Source organism: Mizuhopecten yessoensis, unplaced genomic scaffold (assembly GCF_002113885.1).
Source record: "Mizuhopecten yessoensis strain PY_sf001 unplaced genomic scaffold, ASM211388v2 scaffold4373_2, whole genome shotgun sequence".
NCBI classification, from domain to species: domain Eukaryota; kingdom Metazoa; phylum Mollusca; class Bivalvia; order Pectinida; family Pectinidae; genus Mizuhopecten; species Mizuhopecten yessoensis.
The window spans coordinates 532,045-554,172 of NW_018405514.1; the positions used below are offsets into that span (position 1 = coordinate 532,045).

Genomic DNA, 22,128 nt, shown 5'->3' on the forward strand with positions numbered 1-22,128 from the left:
CAATGTATATTGGTATATTGACAGTATTTATACTTATGGTCAGTGTGTATACTGATGATCAATGTATAATGGTATATTGACAGTATGTATACTGACGATTAGTGTGTATAATGATGATCAATGAATATTGGTATATTGACAGTATTTATACTGATGATCAGTGTGTATAATGATGATCAACGTATATTGGTATATTGACAGTATTTATACTGACGATCAGTGTGTATACTGATGATCAATGTATATTGGTATATTGACAGTATATTTATTGACGATCAGTGTGTATATTGACCATCGGTGTATATACTGACCATCGGTGTGTATACTGACCGTCGGTGTATATACTGACCATCAGTGTATATACTGACCATCAGTGTATATAATGATGATCAGTATGTATATACTGACAATTGGTGTGTATAATGTTGATAAGTGTGTAAAATGACAATCAATGTATATTGATGATTAGTGTGTATACTGATGATCAGTGTGTTAACTGACAATCAGTGTATATTGGTATATTGACAGTATGTATATTGATGATCAGTGTGTATATTGACCATCAGTGTGTATACTGACCATCAGTGTATATACTGACCATCAGTGTATATAATGACGATCAGTATGTATACTGACAATTGGTGTGTATAATGTTGATCAGTGTGTATTGGTATATTGACAGTATGTATATTGACGATCAGTGTGTATAATGATGATCAATGTATATTGGTATATTGACAGTATGTATACTGATGATCAGTGTGTAAAATGACATTAAGTATATATTGGTATATTGACAGTATGTATAATGTTGATCAGTGTGTATACTGATGATCAATGTATATTGGTATATTGACAGTATGTATACTGACTATCAGTGTGTATACTGATGATCAGTGTATATTGGTATATTGACAGTATGTTTATTGACGATCAGTGTGTATATTGACCATCAGTGTGTAAACTGACCATCAGTGTATATACTGACCATCAGTGTGTATACTGACGGTCAGTGTGTATTGGTATATTGACAGTATGTATACTGACAATCAGTGTGTAAAATGACATTAAGTATATATTGGTATATTGACAGTATGTATACTGACTATCAGTGTGTATACTGATGATCAGTGTATATTTGTATATTGACAGTATGTTTATTGACGATCAATGTGTATATATACTGACCATCAGTGTATATACTGACCATCAGTGTATATTATGACGATCAGTATCTATACTGACAATCAGTGTGTAAAATGACAATCAATGTATATTGACGATTAGTGTGTATACTGACGGTCAGTGTGTATTGGTATATTGACAGTATGTTTACTGATGATCAGTGTGTATACTGATGATCAGTGTATATTGGTATATTCAAAGTATGTATACTGACTATCAGTGTGTATACTTACCATCAGTGTGTATATATACTGACGATCAGTGTGTATACTGATGATCAGTGTATATTGGTATATTGACAGAATGTATACTGACGATCAGTGTGTATATATACTGAAGATCAGTGTGAATACTGACCATCAGTGTATGTTGGTATATTGACAGTGTATACTGACGATTAGTGTGTATTGTTTCATGTATATTGACAATATGTATACTGACGATCAGTGTATATTGATGTACTGACGATTAGTCCATTTGTTGGTATAATAACAGTGTATACACACACCAAGTCAATAATATCAACAGTGAGGCCCTGTCATTGACTGCTAAACCTTAGTTAGATTACCGCCACTTTACACAGTAAACAGGGTGATAAGCCATCATATCAGTTTGTCTATCGCAGGTTTAATCTCTACTCGGTGCTAAAATCACTATTGTATGATAATAAAAAGGGAATCTTTGGCAGGATAAATAAATAGTACATCGCATTAGGATTATCGGGTAATTAAACAACAATTGTATGATCAAACTGTGTACTTATAGCCAAGTGGTTTACATCACTGCTGAACAAGGCACCGTAATACCCGTTAATTGTAAGTGTACCCAGGCAAGAAATGCGAATTGCGGGTGCTGGATATTATAGCGTATAAATGTAAGCAGTAAATAGCAGCGGTGGTGAGCGGTGCTGAGTAGATGTGTTAGTAGGTTAGACTTATCTGACAGCGTGTAATGACAAGTATCACACCATTGTTTGACAAACTTCTGTAACGATAAAATGTTGCCGAACAAAAGTAAATATTGAGAACAGGGTCTCGCCCTCAGGTGTGCAGAGTCAGTGGGGCCCCAGATAGGGGTCCGGAGACTCATGTCACCTATCGTAATAACACTCAGACTAAATACATGATTTAAAGTGACAATGGTGACAGATTATTGTAGCACCGAAAAGAGGGTTTGTTTAACATGTCTTTCCAAACAAATAGCCGGGTGCTGATTTCTATAGCTTCCGTCTTTGATCCCGTTTAGAACCTCAAATTTGGCTTTGCGCCAGACAAACATACAAAAAGATTTGGTATCAAGTGATGTTCTTTCAATTGGATCCACAATTGATCACGCCTCTACAGAAGAGTCAGCTTTCTGCTAATGATTGGCTTGGGTTTCAAGGTATGTAGCGGCACTGTTTAAACCCTTGAGATGTATTTGTGGGTATTTTAATTCTTTGCCGTGTGCATTTACTAGCTAACTCTATAGACATTGGATGAGCTGATCTTGAGAAGCACCAACCAATACCCCCACTATCACAACACCACTTTAAGTCAATTGATTGGATTAGATTTTCATGGTAATTCTATTAGTCAAACAATAGTCTGGGTCGCTCAAATGCTTATATTCAAATAAGTTAAGACCATGAGGCAATATTTTTCATTCTATTTCAAAACAAACAGGAATATCAAAATAAATTTCTTTTTCATTTTTAAGTAGCTAGTTTATATAACTCCACTTATAACAGTAAATAAAATATTGTTTCCTGTTTACTTCATCAGCTTATCATTTCCTGATCAGTGACTAGTTAGATAACATGAAGATAAAATCTCTAGGATAAACACTTTCAGGGATACTGATACAGCTCAATGACAAAGCACATCTTTCCTAATTGATGTTATTTTTACCCTGTGTCGCATACTTTGTAAATGATATTTATTGGCTTTACGCCTGCTCATGGATAATGTACCCAGTAAACTGTGTAATTGTACCTCAAGAAGCTGTTCTAACCTGTAGCCACTTAACAATGCCTTCACTCAAATTATTAAAAAATGATTCTTCCTGATTAATTTCTTAAATCTGATCCTAAGCTACCAAATTGTGAAATACAAATATCTATACGCAGGATTAAAGTTTAAAATAACTTGACTTTACACATGTAAGCTGATCGTGTTAGGTAAGTGCTTATATATTATATAAGTAATGTTTATTAAGATGCCTACGTGTCTGCTTAATAAAAGACCTGTATTATGTAAGTAAAAGCTGTCACAAAAAGCACCATAAAAAGTACAGACAGAAGGAGAAGTGCAAGTCAGGGTTATTATTGTAAGGTGTAACAAGATGACAATCATACTTCTACTGTAAGGAGTTGATCGGGTGCTAAGTCATAGCTTTGTTATTAGAATAAGGAGTTGATCTGGTGCTAAGTCATAGATTTGTTATTAGGATAAGGAGTTGATTTGGTACTAAGTCATATCTTTGTTATTATAATTAATAAGGAGTTGATTTGGTACTAAGTCATAACTTTGTTATTAGGATAAGGAGTTGATTTGGTGCTAAGTCATAGCTTTGTTATTAGGATAAGGTGTTGATCGGGTGCTTAGTCATAGCTTTGTTATTAGGATAAGGTGTTGATCAGGTGCTAAGTCATAGCTTTGTTATTAGGATAAGGTGTTGATCGGGTGCTAAGTCATAGCTTTGTTATTAGGATAAGGAGTTGATTTGGTACTAAGTCATATCTTTGTTATTATAATTAATAAGGAGTTGATTTGGTACTAAGTCATATCTTTGTTATTAGGATAAGGAGTTGATTTGGTACTAAGTCATATCTTTGTTATTATAATTAATAAGGAGTTGATTTGGTACTAAGTCATATCTTTGTTATTATAATTAATAAGGAGTTGATTTGGTACTAAGTCATATCTTTGTTATTAGGATAAGGAGTTGATTGGGTGCTAAGTCATAGCTTTGTTATTAGGATAAGGTGTTGATCGAGTGCTAAATCCACAATGTGATATTTACATTATAGGTACTTGAACTGTTGGCATAGAGGAATATATATATTGTTTTACAACAGTTAAAGTCCTGTTAAATATGTAACAAGAGGCCCAGAGGGCCTGTATCGCTCACCTGAATATGTTTAAAATAATTGGTATGAAGTTAAGAGATAGCACTCCATAGTAGGTGCTGTGAGTACATGTACATATGAAATTTCAGAAAGATCCATCCAGTACTTGAGATATAGCGAGAACAAACTTCAAACATAGCCCCACCCTTTTGCCCCTTTGGGTGGGGGTGGGGGGGGTCATACCCACCGTTTATACAAAATTGAGTCCCCTTGGCCCAAGGATGCTCCAGACTAAATAAGGATAAAATCCCTTAATCCCGATGGTCGAAGAAGGATTTTAAAGGTTTTACCTCTATTTCTCCTATTGGGCCCCTCCCTTCTGCCCCCTGGGAGACCACACCCACTGCTTATACAAAATTGAGTCCCCTTGGCCCATGCAAGGATGCTCCAGACTAAATTAGGATAAAATCCCTTAATCCCTATGATAGAAGAAGGATTTTAAAGGTTTTACCTCTATTTCCCCTATTGGGCCCTGCCCCTCAGGTCCCAGGGGGGCCACATGTACACCCACCGTTTATACAAAATTTGTTCCTCTTTACTCAAGGATGCTCCACATCAATAATGGACCAAATCCTCTCATTCCTACAGAATAAGAAGGACTTTAAAGAATAATTTACTATGTTTCCCCTATTGTGCCCCACCCCTCTGGCCCCTGGGAGGCCAGGCTCACGGTTTATACAAAATTGGTTCCCCTTCACCCAAGGATGCTTCAGACAAAATATGGAATAAATCTTTTCATTCCTACAGAAGAAGAAGGATTTTAAAGAATTTGCTATATTTCCCTTATTGGGCCCCGCCCCTCGGCCCCCAGGGGGGCCAGACTCACTGTTTATACAAAATTTGTTCCCCTTTACTCAAGGATGATCCACACCAAATATGGACCAAATCCTTTCATTCCTACAGAATAAGAAAGATTTTAAAGAATAATTTGCTATTTTTCCCCTATTGTACCCCACCCCTCCGACTTGTGGGAGGCCAGACCCACACAGTTTATACAAAATTGGTTCCCCTTCACCCAAGGATGCTTCAGACCAAATATGGAACAAATCCTTTCATTCTTACAGAATAAGAAGGATTTAAAGAATATGCTGTTTCCCCTATTGGGCCCTGCCCCTCAGGCCCCTGGGAGGCCAGACCAACGGTTTATACAAAATTGGTTCCCCTTCACCCAAGGATGTTTCAGACCAAATATGGACCAAATCCTTTCATTCCTACAGAAGAAGAAAGATTTTAAAGAATTTGCTATATTTCCCCTATCGGGCCCCACCCCTCAGGCTCCTCAGGGGCCAGACATAAGGTTTATACAAAATTGGTTCCCCTTCACCCAAGGATGCTTCAGACCAAATATGAAACAAATCCTTTCATTCCAAGTAGAGATTTTTAGGAAAAGTTGCCAGACGCCGGACGCCGCACCATGGCATGGCATAAGCTCACTTGCAGGTGAGCTAAAAATCAGAGCTAGTGAAATACATAACCAGGTTAAGTCCTGTTAGGTATGTGAAGATCTTAGCCAGAGAAATACATAAACAGGCTAAGTCTTGTTAGGTTATGTGAAGATAATGGCTAGAGAAATACAAAGTCAGGTAAAGTTCTCTTAGGTATGCGGAGAGCTCAGCTAGATAATTACATAGTCAGGTAAATTCATGTTAGGTACATGTATGTGGAGAGCTCAGCTAGAGAATTACATAGTCAGGTAAAGTCATGTTAGGTATGTGAAGTTCTAAGCTAGAGATATGCATAACCAGGTAAAGTTCTGTAAGGTATGTGGAGAGCTAAGCTAGAAAATTACATAGCCAGGTAAAGTTCTGTTGGGTACATGTATGTGGAGAGCTCAGCTAGAGAATTACATGGCCAGGTAAAGTTTTGTTAGGTTTGTGGAGAGCTCAACAAGAGAATTACATAGTCAGGTAAAATCTGTTAGGCATATAAGTTAAGGTTAAACAGGAGTGTTGACACCAGTTCTATGATGTAATAGACAGCCATCACAGCAGTCTCTGTACATGTACATGTGATCTTATTATGGAGGTAGAACTGTTTCTGCAATACTTGTTCACCAAGGCACTTGAAAGATTGTAAAGATTTATAGTGGCTGAATGTCAAAGGTCAGCATCATCTGGTTTACATTTTTGAAAGGAGTATCAGAAAAAGACACAAAAAAGAATTGTGGGGCATAACCCAGTACAAGGACTGTACACCTGGAATGTTACACTTCCCTCTCAAACCCAAATGCAACATGGGTAAAAGAAAATGAGGGTGAAAATGATTGCAAAAGCAAATGCAATATGAAGGATGGTATAAACATCAAATGAAAGTGCAAAATGCAAAACAGAAAACGAAAAATGCAAAATACAATGCAAAATACATTGGAAACAGACTTAACACTGTAGAGTTTGAAGCACATGCAACCAGGATAAGAACGTAGCCAAATGAAAATGGACGGAAGTAAACGCAAGCACAAACAAAGAAAGAAGCAAATAGCAGAATGCTTAATGAAAAAATATACAAAAGGAGAAAACACAAACATTTTTTTTTGAACAGTTGATGGTCTGTATAAACTGTGTACATGATCCCACATGGTTTATCTATACCAACTATTTACGGGCCACACGGTCTATCTATACCCACTATTTACGGGCCACAAGGTCTATCTATACCCACTATTTACAGGCAACATGGTCTCTCTATACCCACTATTTACGGGCCACATGGCCTATCTATACCCACTATTTACAGGCCACACGGTCTATCTATACCCACTATTTACAGGCAACATGGTCTATCTATACCCACTATTTTCGGGCCACACGGTATATCTATACCCACTATTTACGGGCCACAAGGTCTATCTATACCCACTATTTACAGGTGATGGTCTGTATAAACTGTGTACATGATCCCACACGGTTTATCTATACCAACTATTTACGGGCCCCACGGTCTATCTATACCCACTATTTACAGGCCACACGGGCTATCTATACCCACTATTTACGGGCCACAAGGTCTATCTATACCCACTATTTACAGGCAACACGGTCTCTCTATACCCACTATTTACGGGCCACATGGCCTATCTATACCCACTATTTACAGGCCACATGTTCTATCTATACCCACTATTTACAGGCCACATCGTCTATCTATACCCACTATTTACAGGCACCACGGTATCTCTATACCCACTATTTACGGGCCACATGGTCTATCTATACTCACTATTTACTGGCCACATTGTCTATCTATACCCACTATTTACAGGCAACATGGTCTATCTATACCCACTATTTACGGGCCACACGGTATATCTATACCCACGATTTACGGGCCGCATGGTCGATCTATATCCACTATTTACAGGCCACATGGTCTATCTATACCCACTATTTACGGGCCACACGGTCTATCTATACCCACTATTTACAGGCCACATGGTCTATCTATACCCACCATTTAGGGGCCACATGGTCTATCTATACCCACTATTTACGGGCCACATTGTCTATCTATATCCACTATTTACAGGCCACATGGTCTATCTATACCCACTATTTACATGCCACATGGTCTATCTATACCCACTTTTTACGGGCCACACGGTCTATCTATACCCACTTTTTACAGGCCACATGGTCTATCTATACCCACTATTTACAGGCCACATGGTCTATCTATACGCACTATTTACAGGCCACACGGTCTATCTATACCCACTATTTACGGGCCACCTGGTCTATCTATACCCACTATTTAGGGGCCACATGGTCCATCTATACCCACTATTTACAGGCCACATGGTGTATCTATACCCACTATTTACGGGCCACATTGTCTATCTATACCCACTATTTACGGGCCACATAGTCTATCTATACCCACTATTTACAGGCCACACGGTCTATCTATACCCACTATTTACATGCCACATGGTCTATCTATACCCACTATTTACAAGCCACATGGTCTATCTATACCCACTATTTACGGGCCAGACGGTCTATCTATACCCACTATTTACAGGCCACATGGTTTATACCCACTATTTACAGGCCACATGGTCTACCTATACCATACCCACTATTTACAGGCCACATGGTCTATATATACCCACTATTTACAGGTCACATAGTCTATCTATACCCACTATTTACAGGCCACATGCTGTATCGATTATACCCACTATTTACAGGCCACATGGTCTATCCCAACTCTTTACAGGCCACATGGTCTATCTATACCCACTATTTACGGGCCACCTGGTCTATCTATACCCACTATTTAGGGGCCACATGGTCCATCTATACCCACTATTTACAGGCCACATGGTATATCTATACCCGCTATTTACAGGCCACATAGTCTATCTATACCCACTATTGACAGGCCACATGGTCTATCTATACCCACTATTTCCAGGCCACATGGTCTATCTATACCCACTATTTATGGGCCACATGGTCTATCTATACCCACTATTTACAGTCCACATGGTCTATCTATACCCACTATTTACGGGCCACCTGGTCTATCTATACCCACTATTTAGGGGCCACATGGTCCATCTATACCCACTATTTACAGGCCACATGGTCTACCTATACCATACCCACTATTTACAGGCCACATGGTCTATATATACCCACTATTTACAGGCCACATAGTCTATCTATACCCACTATTTACAGGCCACATGGTATATCTATACCCACTATTTACAGGCCACATGGACTATCTATACTCACTATTTACGGGCCACATGGTCTATCTATACTCACTATTTACAGGCCACATGGTCTATCTATACCCACTATTTATGGGCCACATGGTCTATCTATTCCCACTATTTACAGGCCACATGGTCTATCTATCCCCACTATTTACGGGCCACACGGTCTATCTATCCCCACTATTTACAGGCCACATGGTCTATCTATCCCCACTATTTACATGCCACATGGTCTATCTATACTCACTATTTACTGGCCACATTGTCTATCTATACCCACTATTTACAGGCAACACGGTCTCTCTATACCCACTATTTACGGGCCACACGGTATATCTATACCCACTATTTACAGGCCACATGGCCTATCTATACCCACTATTTACATGCCACATGGTCTATCTATACCCACTATTTACAAGCCACATGGTCGATCTATACCCACTATTAACAGGCCACATGGTCTATCTATACCCACTATTTACAGGCCACATTGACATACCCACTATTTACGGGCCACATGGTCTATCTATACCCACTATTTACAGGCCACATGGTCTATCTATACTCACTATTTACGGGCCACATGGTCTATCTATCCCCACTATTTACAGGCCACATTGACATACCCACTACTTACGGGCCCCACGGTCTATCTATACCCACTATTTACAGGTCACATGGTCTGTCTATACCAACTATTTACAGGCCACATGGTCTATCTATCCCCACTATTTACGGGCCACATGGTCTATCTATATCACTATTTACAGGCCACATTGACATACCCACTAGTTACGGGCCACATGGTCTATCTATACACACTATTTACGGGCCACATGGTCTATCTATTCCCACTATTTACGGGCCACACGGTCTATCTATACCCACTATTTACGAACCACATGGTTTATCTATACCCACTATTTACAGGCCACAAGGTCTATCTATACCCACTATTTACGGGCCTTACTTTAAATCTGTCTGACGGATTAAGAATTAATAGTGCCTTTTGACATTCTAATACATAATCAGTTTTAAATCACTGTTTGCCTGTTTTAATTCTACTTAAATTTGAATAGGTACAAAGTTTTATATTATTTCTGACTCCTCCAGGTGAGTATTGGTAGTCTTAATATAGAAACACCCTAATCCACAAATTAATTTTCGATTCTTGGGAGACACTGAGGTTATGAAAAATTATAGAATAATTTTTTCATCAATACTATTGTAGATTTTTTATTTAAAAAATTATTTAAATTAAAAAATATATTGGTAAATTTGTTATAGCAATTCTGGGAAATCTTACGATATTTCTTAAAGAAAGGTAGAAATCTGATTGTTCATTGTAAATGTATATGACATATTGGATATTGGCCTCTTTGTATAAAGTTTTAGAATTTTCTATTCCAATATACTGCAAATATTACCTACTTTTTTTATGCAAAAAATCATGTTAGCAACTCTAACTAAAATTAACTTGGGACAATGTCCCTACGTGTAATGACTTTGGGAAATTGTCCCTAAATGGATATGACCTTCTGCAATATTTCTCTCTAAATGAAATGATCTTAGGACATTGCCCTTAAATAATTTTGATAGATTTGCCCTCAGTGTATTTGATATTGCTATCAAGTTCTCCTGAAACAAAATGACCTAGGGACACTGTCATTATATGAACTGGAATTTGGATATTTGTCCTCAAGAGATATGACCTTCTAATACTGGAGCTTAGTACAGAGTTAATTCTCTCAATTATACATACAGAATGACCTTGCATCATTGAGTACATTTTCTATTTCCTGAAATGTGACAAATCTACAGTCTACAATAGAACCACCTTTCCTGTCAATTGTTATGACGGGTCTGACTGGTACAAATACATGTACATGCAAAGCTCACCTTCTCCCAGTTTCCGACAGGAGCAATGATACTTGATCTTTCAATTACATTCTTTCAAAGTATCCCCCCCCCCCCCCCTTTAGCAGAAACACACTTTTGCGGTAGTCTCCCCTTGGTATACTGGCGAGACACTATACCCAGAGCACTCCTAGTAGCATACTTTTTCCTAGAGAGCAATTTCTTAAGAAAGGGAACAGGAAGAAGTAACAGGGACTTAGATCTAATGAATAGGGTGGGTGGTTAATCTGTGCTCCGTTCTTTTCCTTAAAAAACGCCTGTACACTATTGCTTTTGTGGGATGAGAGCTGTTGTGAATTAGCTGGATGCCAGCTGTCAACCTTTTTTCTTGGACGCTTTTTCATGTAGAATCTTTTGATAGGCCTTAGTACTTTTTCTCTGTAAAACAGACAGATTTCTCTTCCTTCCACGGTATCTGAACCACAGGCCCATTTGAACTGGAAAAAATGGCATACAAAACTTTCTTGGGACTTTTTATACATCTTGCAATCACTGGCCTTCCTTGACTTCACGGCACCCACAGCTTGTTTGTAATGTGCCCCTGGGACTCAGATAGCTTTCTTGAGTCGCAATTACTGAACTTTTTCAACATAGCTTTAGAGCATTTCAAACTTTTGGCCTTTTGTTCAGATGTCAGCAAAGGTTTAAATTCAAGCACTTGGTCAGAATGTGATGTGTACTGCCTTCTGAAATGAGCTAACTCAGAAACAGTATAATGACCACCATCCTTAGTTATTGCTATCACAGCAGCAATGCTGCACCAACTGGCCTGGCTGGCCGTGTGTCCTCTTTGATATCAACTTTACCATTCTTGAATTTGTTAACCCGCCTGAAAACAGTTTTCAATATGATGGCAGAGGTGCTTTTTATGATGCACAACTCTGCATGTACCTGTAAAGCACACCGTGTTTTAATAAAGGAGCGCGTTTCAGATTTAGTCTCAACTTTCATTTTATCATTGAAAAGTAGCCACATGAGTGCATATCATTCAACAATGAATTACTTGTTCAATTCTTGTCGATTGATTTTGAAATTTTGCACATGCAGTAATGTTCTTCATGTGTTTGCAGTCTGCGAAGGTGCTAAACTATATTTTTTGCCCACTTGTACGGGAGCAGTGTGGTGACAGAACTTATTGAATGGCTCTTGTATAATATGCCCCCACTGCTTTTGGGAACTAACACATGTTGATGTACTTCTCAAATATAAAGGACAGATGTAGACATGATTCAGTAACTGAACATAGCATGTGATGTATTCAGTGACATGTAATGTGATGTATTCAGTGACATGTCATGTGATGTATTCAGTGACTGAACATGTCATATGATGTAGTCAGTGACTGAACATGTCATGTGATCATGTGATGAAGTCAGTGACTGAACATGTCATGTGATGAATTCAGTGACTGAACATGTCATTTGATGTATTCAGTGACTGAACATGTCATGTGATGTATTCAGTGACTGATCATGTCATGTGATGTATTCAGTGACTGAACATGTCATATGATGTAGTCAGTGACTGAACATGTCATGTGATGAAGTCAGTGACTGAACATGTCATGTGATGTATTCAGTGACATGTAATGTGATGTATTCAGTGTCATGTAATGTGATGTATTCAGTGACATGTAATGTGATGTATTCAGTGACTAAACATGTCATGTGATGTAGTCGGTGACTGAACATGTCATGTGATGTAGTCAGTGACTGGACATGTCATGTGATGTAGTCAGTGACTGAACATGTCATGTGATGTAGTCAGTGACTGAACATGTCATGTGATGTAGTCAGTGACTGAACATATATAGCATGTGATGTATTCAGTGACATGTAATGTGATGTATTCAGTGACATGTGATGTGATGTATTCGGTGACATGTAATGTGATGTATTCAGTGACTGAACATGTCATGTGATATAGTCGGTGACTGAACAGGTCATGTGATGTAGTCGGTGACTGAACATGTCAGGTGATGTAGTCAGTGACTGGACATGTCATGTGATGTAGTCAGTGACTGATCATGTCATGTGATGTAGTCAGTCACTGTTCATATCATGTATTGTAGTCAGGCACTGAACATGTCATGTAATGTAGTCAGTGACTGAACATATATAGCATGTGATGTATTCAGTGACATGTGATGTGATGTATTCGGTGACATGTAATGTGATGTATTCAGTGACTGACCATGTCATGTGATATAGTCGGTGACTGAACAGGTCATGTGATGCAGTCGGTGACTGAACATGTCATGTGATTATGTGATGTAGTCAGTGACTGGACATGTCATGTGATGAAGTCAGTGACTGAAAATGTCATGTCATGAATTCAGTGACTGAACATGTCATTTGATGTATTCAGTGACTGAACATGTCATGTGATGTAGTCGGTGACTGAACATGTCATGTGATATAGTCAGTCACTGTTCATATCATGTAATGTAGTCAGGCACTGAACATGTCATGTAATGTAGTCAGTGACTGAACATGTCATGTGATGTAGTCGGTGACTGATTATGTCATGTGATGTAGTCAGTGACTGGACATATCATGTGATTAAGTTGGTTACTGCATGAGCTTGTCATGTGATGTAGTCAGTTATTGAGCTTGTCATGTGATTTAGTCTTACTTAAGTAAAACACTTTTGATGTCACGGTTACTGAACACATCATTTGATAAAGTCACACCAGTTAAATGTTATGTATTGATAACCCAGTCACCCATCAACTGCTATAAAGCTATGCCTTGCTAACAGTTAATGTCAGTTCACAGCTATCTAACGGTGGCAATATCTAACAGGTAAACTACTTGATGTTTTATGAGTTACCCGTCTAGCATTCTGAAGTGTGTGGAGCAGCACATAGATCAAGAGATTATGCATGTTGATAACGCCTCCATTGGTCCTGCTCCCACCTGGGGGTACCTGGTCTACTTGTATACACAATAAATGGTATAATCTTATGAATGTGTTCCACATCCCACCCTATTTTCTTTCCTGATGCTATTTAGATTTGAAAGAGCCATGTCAGGCAGGGGTCACCATATTGATAAATCATGCTGGCTTCCTCTCCAGTGTCTTTTAGTTTGAAAATCTAACTCTATACCCAAAATCTAATTATATGCTGATGTACTAGCACACCTGTGTGTGGCTGGGTGATGATCATAATGTCAAGGTGAGAAAAGTGTGACCAGCTCATCTATCACCTGACACACCTGGGTATACATGGCCAGGTAAAATACTATATATAGCAAATCCAGGTAGATATTACACAGTCAACACTTAACAATGATGTTTGTCAAAATGTTTCCTTATTTTTTTAGCTGTTATCATGTTTTTGGTAGCTGTGATCACATTTCCTTACATTCAGGGCTGTGATCATGTTTCCTTACATTCAGAGCTGTGATCATGTTTCCTTACATTCAGGGCTGTGATCATGTTTCATTATATTTAGGGCTGTGATATTGTTTTCTTACATTCAGGGCTGTGATCATGTTTCCTTATATTCAGGGATGTGATCATATTTCCTTACATTCAGGTTGTTGTCATAATTCCTTACATTCAGGGCTGTGATCATGCNTACATTCAGAGCTGTGATCATGTTTCATTATATTGAGGGCTGTGATATTGTTTTCTTACATTCAGGGCTGTGATCATGTTTCCTTATATTCAGGGATGTGATCATATTTCCTTACATTCAGGTTGTTGTCATAATTCCTTACATTCAGGGCTGTGATCATGCTTCCTTACATTCAGGGTTGTGATCATGTTTCCTTATATTCAGGCTGTGGTCTTGCTTCCTTACATTCAGGGCTGTGATCATGTTTCCTTATATTCAGGCTGTAATCATGTTTCATATTCAGGGCTGTGATCACGTTTCCTTACATTAAGGGCTGTTGTTATGTTTCCTTACATTCAGGGCTGTGATCATATTTCCCTATATTCCGGCTGTTGTCATGTTTCCTTATATTCAGGGTTGTGATCATGATTCCTTATATTGAGGCTGTTGTCATGTTTCCTTATATTCAGGGTTGTGATCATGATTCCTTATATTCCGGCTGTTGTCATGTTTCCTTATATTCAGGGTTGTGATCATGATTCCTTATATTCAGGCTGTTGTCATATTTCCTTATATTCAGGGCTGTGATCATGTTTCCTTACGTTCAGTCTGTGATCATATATCCTTATATTCAGGGCTGCAATAATTTTTCCTTATATTCAGGGCTGTGATCATGTTTCTTTATATTCAGGTCTATAAATGACCGTGTTTACTTTTATTCAGGCTGAACATGTCATGTAATACATTCAGGGCTGTGATCATGTTTCTTTATATTCAGGTCTATAAATGACCATCTTTCCTTTTATTCAGGGCTGTGATCATGTTCCTCAAATACATGGCTGTGATCATGTTTCCTTATACATTTTTAAGGGCTGTGATCATGTTTCCTTACATTCAGGGCTGTGTTCGTGTTTCCTTACATTCAGGGCTGTGATCATTTTTCCTTACATTCAGGCCTGTGACCATATTTCCTTATATTCAGGGCTGTGATTATGTTTCCTTATATTCAGGGCTGTGATCATGTTTCCTTACATTCAGGTCTATGATCATGTTTCCTTACATTCAGGGCTGTGACCATGTTTCGTTCATTCAGGGCTGTGATCATGTTTCCATTCATTCAGGCCTGTGACCATGTTTCCTTATATTCAGGCTGTGATCATGTTTCCCTACATTCAGGGCCGTGTTCATGTTTCCTTATATTCAGGACTGTGATCATGTTTCCTTACATTCAGGGCTGTGATTATGTTTCCTTACATCCAGGGCTGTGATTATGTTTCCTTACATTCAGGGCTGTGATTATGTTTCCATACATTCAGAGCTGTGATCATGTTTCATTATATTGAGGGCTGTGATATTGTTTTCTTACATTCAGGGCTGTGATCATGTTTTCTTACATTCATGTCTGTGATCATGTTTCCTTACATTCAGGTCTGTGATCATGTTTCCTTATATTCAGGGCTGTGATCATGTTTCCTTATACATTTTTAAGGGCTGTGATCATGTTTCCTTACATTCAGGCCTGTGTTCGTGTTTCCTTACATTCAAGGCTGTGATCATATTTCCTTAAAAATCAGGATGTGATCCCATTTCCTTATATTCAGGGCTGTGATTATGTTTACTTACATTCAGGGCTATGACAATGTTTCCTTACATTCAGGGCTGTGATTATGTTTCCTTACATTCAGGGCTGTGGTCATGTTCCCATACATTCAGGGCTGTGACCACGTCTCCATACATTCAGGGCTGTGACCACGTCTCCATACATTCAGGGCTGTGACTATGTTTCCCTACATTCAGGGCTGTGATCATTCAGGGCTGTGACCATGTTTCCTTAAATTCGGGGCTGTGGTCATGTTCCCATACATTCAGGGCTGTGACCACGTCTCCATACATTCAGGGCTGTGATCATTCAGGGCTGTGACCATGTTTCCTTACATTCAGGGCTGTGGTCATGTTCCCATACATTCAGGGCTGTGACCATGTTTTCTTACATTCAGGTCTATAGTCATGTTTCCTTATATTCAGGGCTGTGATCATGTTTCCTTATATTCAGGGCTGTGATCATGTTTTCTTACATTCAGGTCTATAGTCATGTTTCCTTACATTCAGGGCTGTGATCATGTTTTCTTATATTCAGGCCTGTGATCATGTTTCCTTACATTCAGGGCTGTGACCATGTTTCCTTCTATAATCAGGCTGTGATCATGTTTCCTTATATTCAGGGCTGTCATCATGTTTTCTTACATTCAGGTCTATGATCATATTTCCATACATTCAGGGCTGTGACCATGTTTTCTTACGTTCAGGTCTATAGTCATGTTTCCTTATATTCAGGGCTGTGATCATGTTTCCATACATTCAGGCCTTTGACCATATTTCCTTATATTCAGGCTGTGCACATGTTACCTTACATTCAGGGCTGTGATCATGTTTTCTTATATTCAGGGCTGTGATCATGTTTCCTTACATTCAGGGCTGTGATCATGTTTCCCTACATTCAGGGCTTTGATCATGTTTCCTTATATTCCGGGCTGTGATCATGTTTCCTTACATTCAGGTCTGTGACCATGTTTCCTTACATTCAGGGCTGTGGTCATGTTTCCATACATTCAGGGCTGTGACCATGTTTTCTTACATTCAGGTCTATAGTCATGTTTCCTTACATTCAGGGCTGTGATCATGTTTCCTTACATTCAGGGCTATGATCATGTTTCCTTATATTCAGGGCTGTGATTATGTTTCCTTACATCCAGGGCTGTGATTATGTTTCCTTACATTCAGGGCTGTGATTATGTTTCCTTACATCGAGGGCTGTGGTGATGTTTTCTTACATTCAGGTCTATAGTCATGTTCCCTTACATTCAGGGCTGTGATCACATTTCCTTATATTCAGGGCTGTGATCATTTTTCCTTACATTCAGGTCTATGATCATGTTTCCTTACATTCAGGGCTGTGATCACATTTCCTTATATTCAGGGCTGTGGTCATGTTTCCTTATATTCTGGACTGTGACCATTTTTCCTTACATTCAGGTCTATGATCATGTTTCCTCACAATTAGGGCTGTGATCATGCTTCCTTACATTCAGGGCTGTGATCATGTTTCCTTACATTCAGGGCTATGATCATGTTTCCTTATATTCAGGGCTGTGATTATGTTTCCTTACATCCAGGGCTGTGGTGATGTTTTCTTACATTCAGGTCTATAGTCATGTTTCCTTATATTCAGGGCTGTGACCATGTTTCCTTATATTCAGGGCTGTAATCATGTTACATTCAGGGCTGTGATGATGTTTCCTTATATTCAGGCTGTGATTATGTTTCCTTACATCGAGGGCTGTGGTGATGTTTCCTTATATTCAGGCCTGTGAACATGTTTCCTTACATTCATTGCTGTGATCATGTTTCTTTAATTCAGGGCTGTGACCACGTCTCCTTACATTCAGGGCTATGATCATGTTTCTTATATTCAGGGATGTGACCATGTTTCCTTATGTTTCCTTATATAATCAGGCTGTGACCATGTTTCTTTACATTCAGGTCTATGATCATGTTTCCTTACATTCAGGTCTATGATCATATTTCCTTGCATTCAGGTATATGACCATGTTTCCTCACGTTCAGGGCTGTGACCATGTTTCCTTATATTCAGGGCTGTAATCATGTTTCCTTATATTCAGGCTGTGATTATGTTTCCTTACATTCAGGGCTGTGATCATGTTTCCTTATATTCAGGGCTGTGATCATGTTTCCTTACATTCAGGGCTGTGATCATGTTTCTTTCCATTCAGGGCTGCGATCAAGTTTCTTTACATTCAGGGTTGTGATCATGTTTCCTTAAATTCAGGGCTGTGACCATGTTTCCTCACATTCAGGGCTGTGACCATGTTTCCTTACATTCAGGCTGGGATCATGTTTCCTTATTTTCAGGGCTGTGATCATGTTTCCTTACATTCAGGGCTGTGATCATGTTTCTTTACATTCAGGGCTGTGATCATATTTTCTTACATTCAGGTCTATGATCATGTTTCCTTACATTCAGGTCTATGACCATGTTTCCTTACATTCAGGGCTGTGATCATGTTTCCTTACATTCAGGGCTGTGATCATGTTTCCTTACATTCAGGTCTATGACCATGTTTCCTTACATTCAGGGCTGTGATCATGTTTCCTTACATTCAGGGCTGTGATCATGTTTCCTTACATTCAGGGCTATGATCATGTTTCCTTATATTCAGGGCTGTGATTATGTTTCCTGTCATCCAGAGCTGTGATGTATTTTGATCTTTCTTTTCCTGGTGTGATGGTCATTTCCCAGTTATTATTATATTAGAAACAGATACACATTATTGCAAGATCAAATTTGGTTGCATAAACAATAAAATGACAAAATTCAATGTTTAGCACTCAACTGCAAATAAATCAGGTGTGTGGGATTTGGATAGTCTGCTGTTAGTGCTATGGGATAATGACTTTCACAGAAGGCTACATAAATCTGTCTGTTCACCCCTTGTTAATTAGGTACCAGTACCTGTTTGAGATAGATCAGGGTCAGAAGTTCACATTCACCAAACGTTCTATCCAGTATTTATTGTAGGTCTCCATTTGTTTAGTTCTTCTACCTAAAAACATCTTGTTGAAAATTGCATAAATGAGCAGTACCACACCAATACAAAATTCTGTGTTATAGATATAAGTATGTCAAGTGGAAAAATACAAAAACAAGATTCTATGTTATAGATATAAGTATGTCAAGTGGAAAAATACCAATACAAAATTCTGTGTTATAGATATATAAGTATGTCAAGTGGAAAAATACAAAAACAAGATTCTATTTTATAGATATAAGTATGTCAAGTGGAAAAATATATACATCTGATGTTTTCAATATAATGAGTATATTGAGTGGACAAATTTGATTTTTTAAAAATCAAATTGTTAGCCAAAATAAAAGTTTCCGTTCTAGCTACATGTACCATTGAAGTGCTATGTGATACAGCACTCAGTACTTAAGGTGATAAAAGGAAATAGGAAGTACATCCCTAGTTGAAAATCCAATGTAGGGAGACGGTATCACAATTTCTGCATATTCTAATGTTTTATATTAAACTGATGAATATGGTATGTTTATTAGACAGAACAGTGTGTTCTCTTAATATTAGTGTATTTCAATGCAATCCAGGCATTGATTCAGTTGTTTTTTATCAATGAGTTGCATGTGTCCATTTTTCTGTACTTCAGGAAACCCGCTACCTATTTCACTACTGTGAAGTTTTTCAAGAATGATAACTCTTACATGCATTTTTATATCGTGTATAGAGAATTAATTTTACTCAATTTCAGCATCTATTAAATTGATATACATTAATGCAATACTAATCTATGTCAGTATCATTGTTATTAGCTCACCTGGTCCGAAGAAGGTGAGCTTATGCCATACCGTTGCGTCCGTCGTCCGTCCGTCCGCACATCAACAATTTCTTTAAACAACTTCTTCTTCTTAACCACTGTTTGGAATTCAACTAAATTTGACTGAAAGCATCCCTAGGTGGTGGGGATTCAAAATTGTACAAATGGTGAGGCTGACCCCCCAGGGGGCTGAAGGGCGGGGCCAAAAGTGGGCAATTTGGCTATATTGCTTTAAGCGACTTCTTCTCTGGAACTAAGATATGGATATCAACCATATTTGACTGGAATCATCCCTAGGTGGTGGGGATTCAAAATTGTACAAATGGTGGGGCTGACCCTCAGGGCTAAGGGGTGCGGCCAAAAAAAGTGTATTACTTGGAAATGATTGTGATCCCCACCATATAAACATACAATTGCTGAGTATAAAGAGAAGAGTGCACATTTGCTTCCAGGATGGCCCTAGGGTCTGGCCCCACCCTTGGAGACATAGTCTCTGGGCCATAACTTTAAACTGTTGAGATCCCACCCCAAAACTATATATACAAATACTGGGCATAAAGAGACGAATGCAGTCATGATATTAGAATTGATCCTGGGGTCTGGCCACAACCCTAGGGACCTAGTCTCAGTTGAAACAGTTGAGATCCCCACCCCATAACCATACATTACATTGCTGGGCCTTCGGGTCTGGCATATTCCCTTGATCTCATTTGGAGAATATTTTGCCATGATTGCTTAGGTATCCAGGTGAGCGATACAGGCCCTCTGGGCCTCTTGTTGACATTATTTTGCAAAAAATGTTCTTTACTTCAAAGCAATATAACTACAAATTAAAGAAAAATTCTACTGAGAAATGGTGACACAATCCTATTACCTTAACTGGTTGTACTAGAAGGAAAAATGTTCTGGAGTTACTATATAACGCGAAATTTTGCCAAGTCAAATACGGGCCTTTCACTGGTAAAATACAGGTTTGTCCAGTGTTAAAGTTTTCGTCGTATGCTCTCTACCAATATTTGCCGTCATATAAATTTGCCCTCATCAAAGAGGGTGAAAAAGTTAAAAGATAAACTGTGGCAAAAAATTCCTGGTATACAGTATTATATTTCTGATCAAATTACTAATCCGATATAAACAAGAATATTTAAGTGCATATAACCCAAATAATATTCAGAAAAAAGGAGTACATATCTTTGTCAAAGTTTTAGTGAATAGTGTTATGTTGTACCCATACTTCAGGCTTTGTACATTTCTATATATTTACAAAAGCTAGAGTAACAATTTATTACAACTTCTGGATGTTGTTGGTCCCCACTTGTAAATACCCACCAAAAGGCTTGACCTTGACCTTGATACCTGATTGCATCGTTAACACATGTGACATATCAACCATCTATTGTAACTAGTACACACATCTGATTCTCTCTGATACCAAGTATGATCTAAGTGTCCGATACCGAGTACGGCCTAAGTGTCCCATACCGAGTACGGCCTAAGTGTCCGATGCCGAGTACGGCCTAAGTGTCCGATACCGAGTACAGCCTGAGTGTCCGATACCGAGTACGGCCTAAGTGTCCGATGCCGAGTACGGCCTAAGTGTCCGATACCGAGTGCGGCCTAAGTGTCCGATACCGAGTACGGCCTAAGTGCCCGATACCGAGTACAGCCTAAGTGTCCGATACCGAGTACGGCCGAAGTGTCCGATACCGAGTACGACCTAAGTGACCGATACCGAGTACGGCCTAAGTGTCCGATACCGAGTACGGTCCACACAGGGGCGATGCCAAATTACAAGAATTCGTCAGAACTTTGCATATCCCACAATTTTTGCCATTCAGACTTGCATAATATCACTCTGACATGTGGCTCATTTCAATTCATGAATGCAATCTTCTTTTCACCCAAGATCAAAGGTAATTGAGACTTCGAACACTTTCGTTGCTTCTTGTTCTTATCTTTGGTTTTGATAGCTTTACCTAACAATAAGCTTACTGTCACTTGAGTTGTAGGGCAGGTGCTTGTTTCCAGATGGTATATCTTCATTACTTTTGTTTTATATATCTTTGGTACATACAAACATATTTTAATTCTCATGATACCTTTTTTTTCTAATTACAAATAATTATAATAATTATTATATTCCTATATTCCATTTTTCGCTAGAGCCACTAAAGTTCTTTTTTGGGATACACTACACTTTGAGTCATTTTTCTTAGTTCA

At 38.6% G+C, this 22,128-nt stretch overlaps 1 protein-coding gene across 1 annotated transcript in view; it reads left to right on the top strand.

Annotated features, from left to right (window-relative positions):
- The first annotated feature begins 2,504 nt into the window (after nucleotides 1–2,504).
- The window catches only part of LOC110448903 (zinc finger MIZ domain-containing protein 1-like), a 233,241-nt gene continuing 213,617 nt past the window's right edge, over nucleotides 2,505–22,128 (top strand). The window contains exon 1 of the mRNA XM_021495396.1: nucleotides 2,505–2,568. The gene's annotated coding sequence lies outside the window, so the exon portion shown is untranslated. The remainder of the gene's footprint in view (nucleotides 2,569–22,128) is intronic.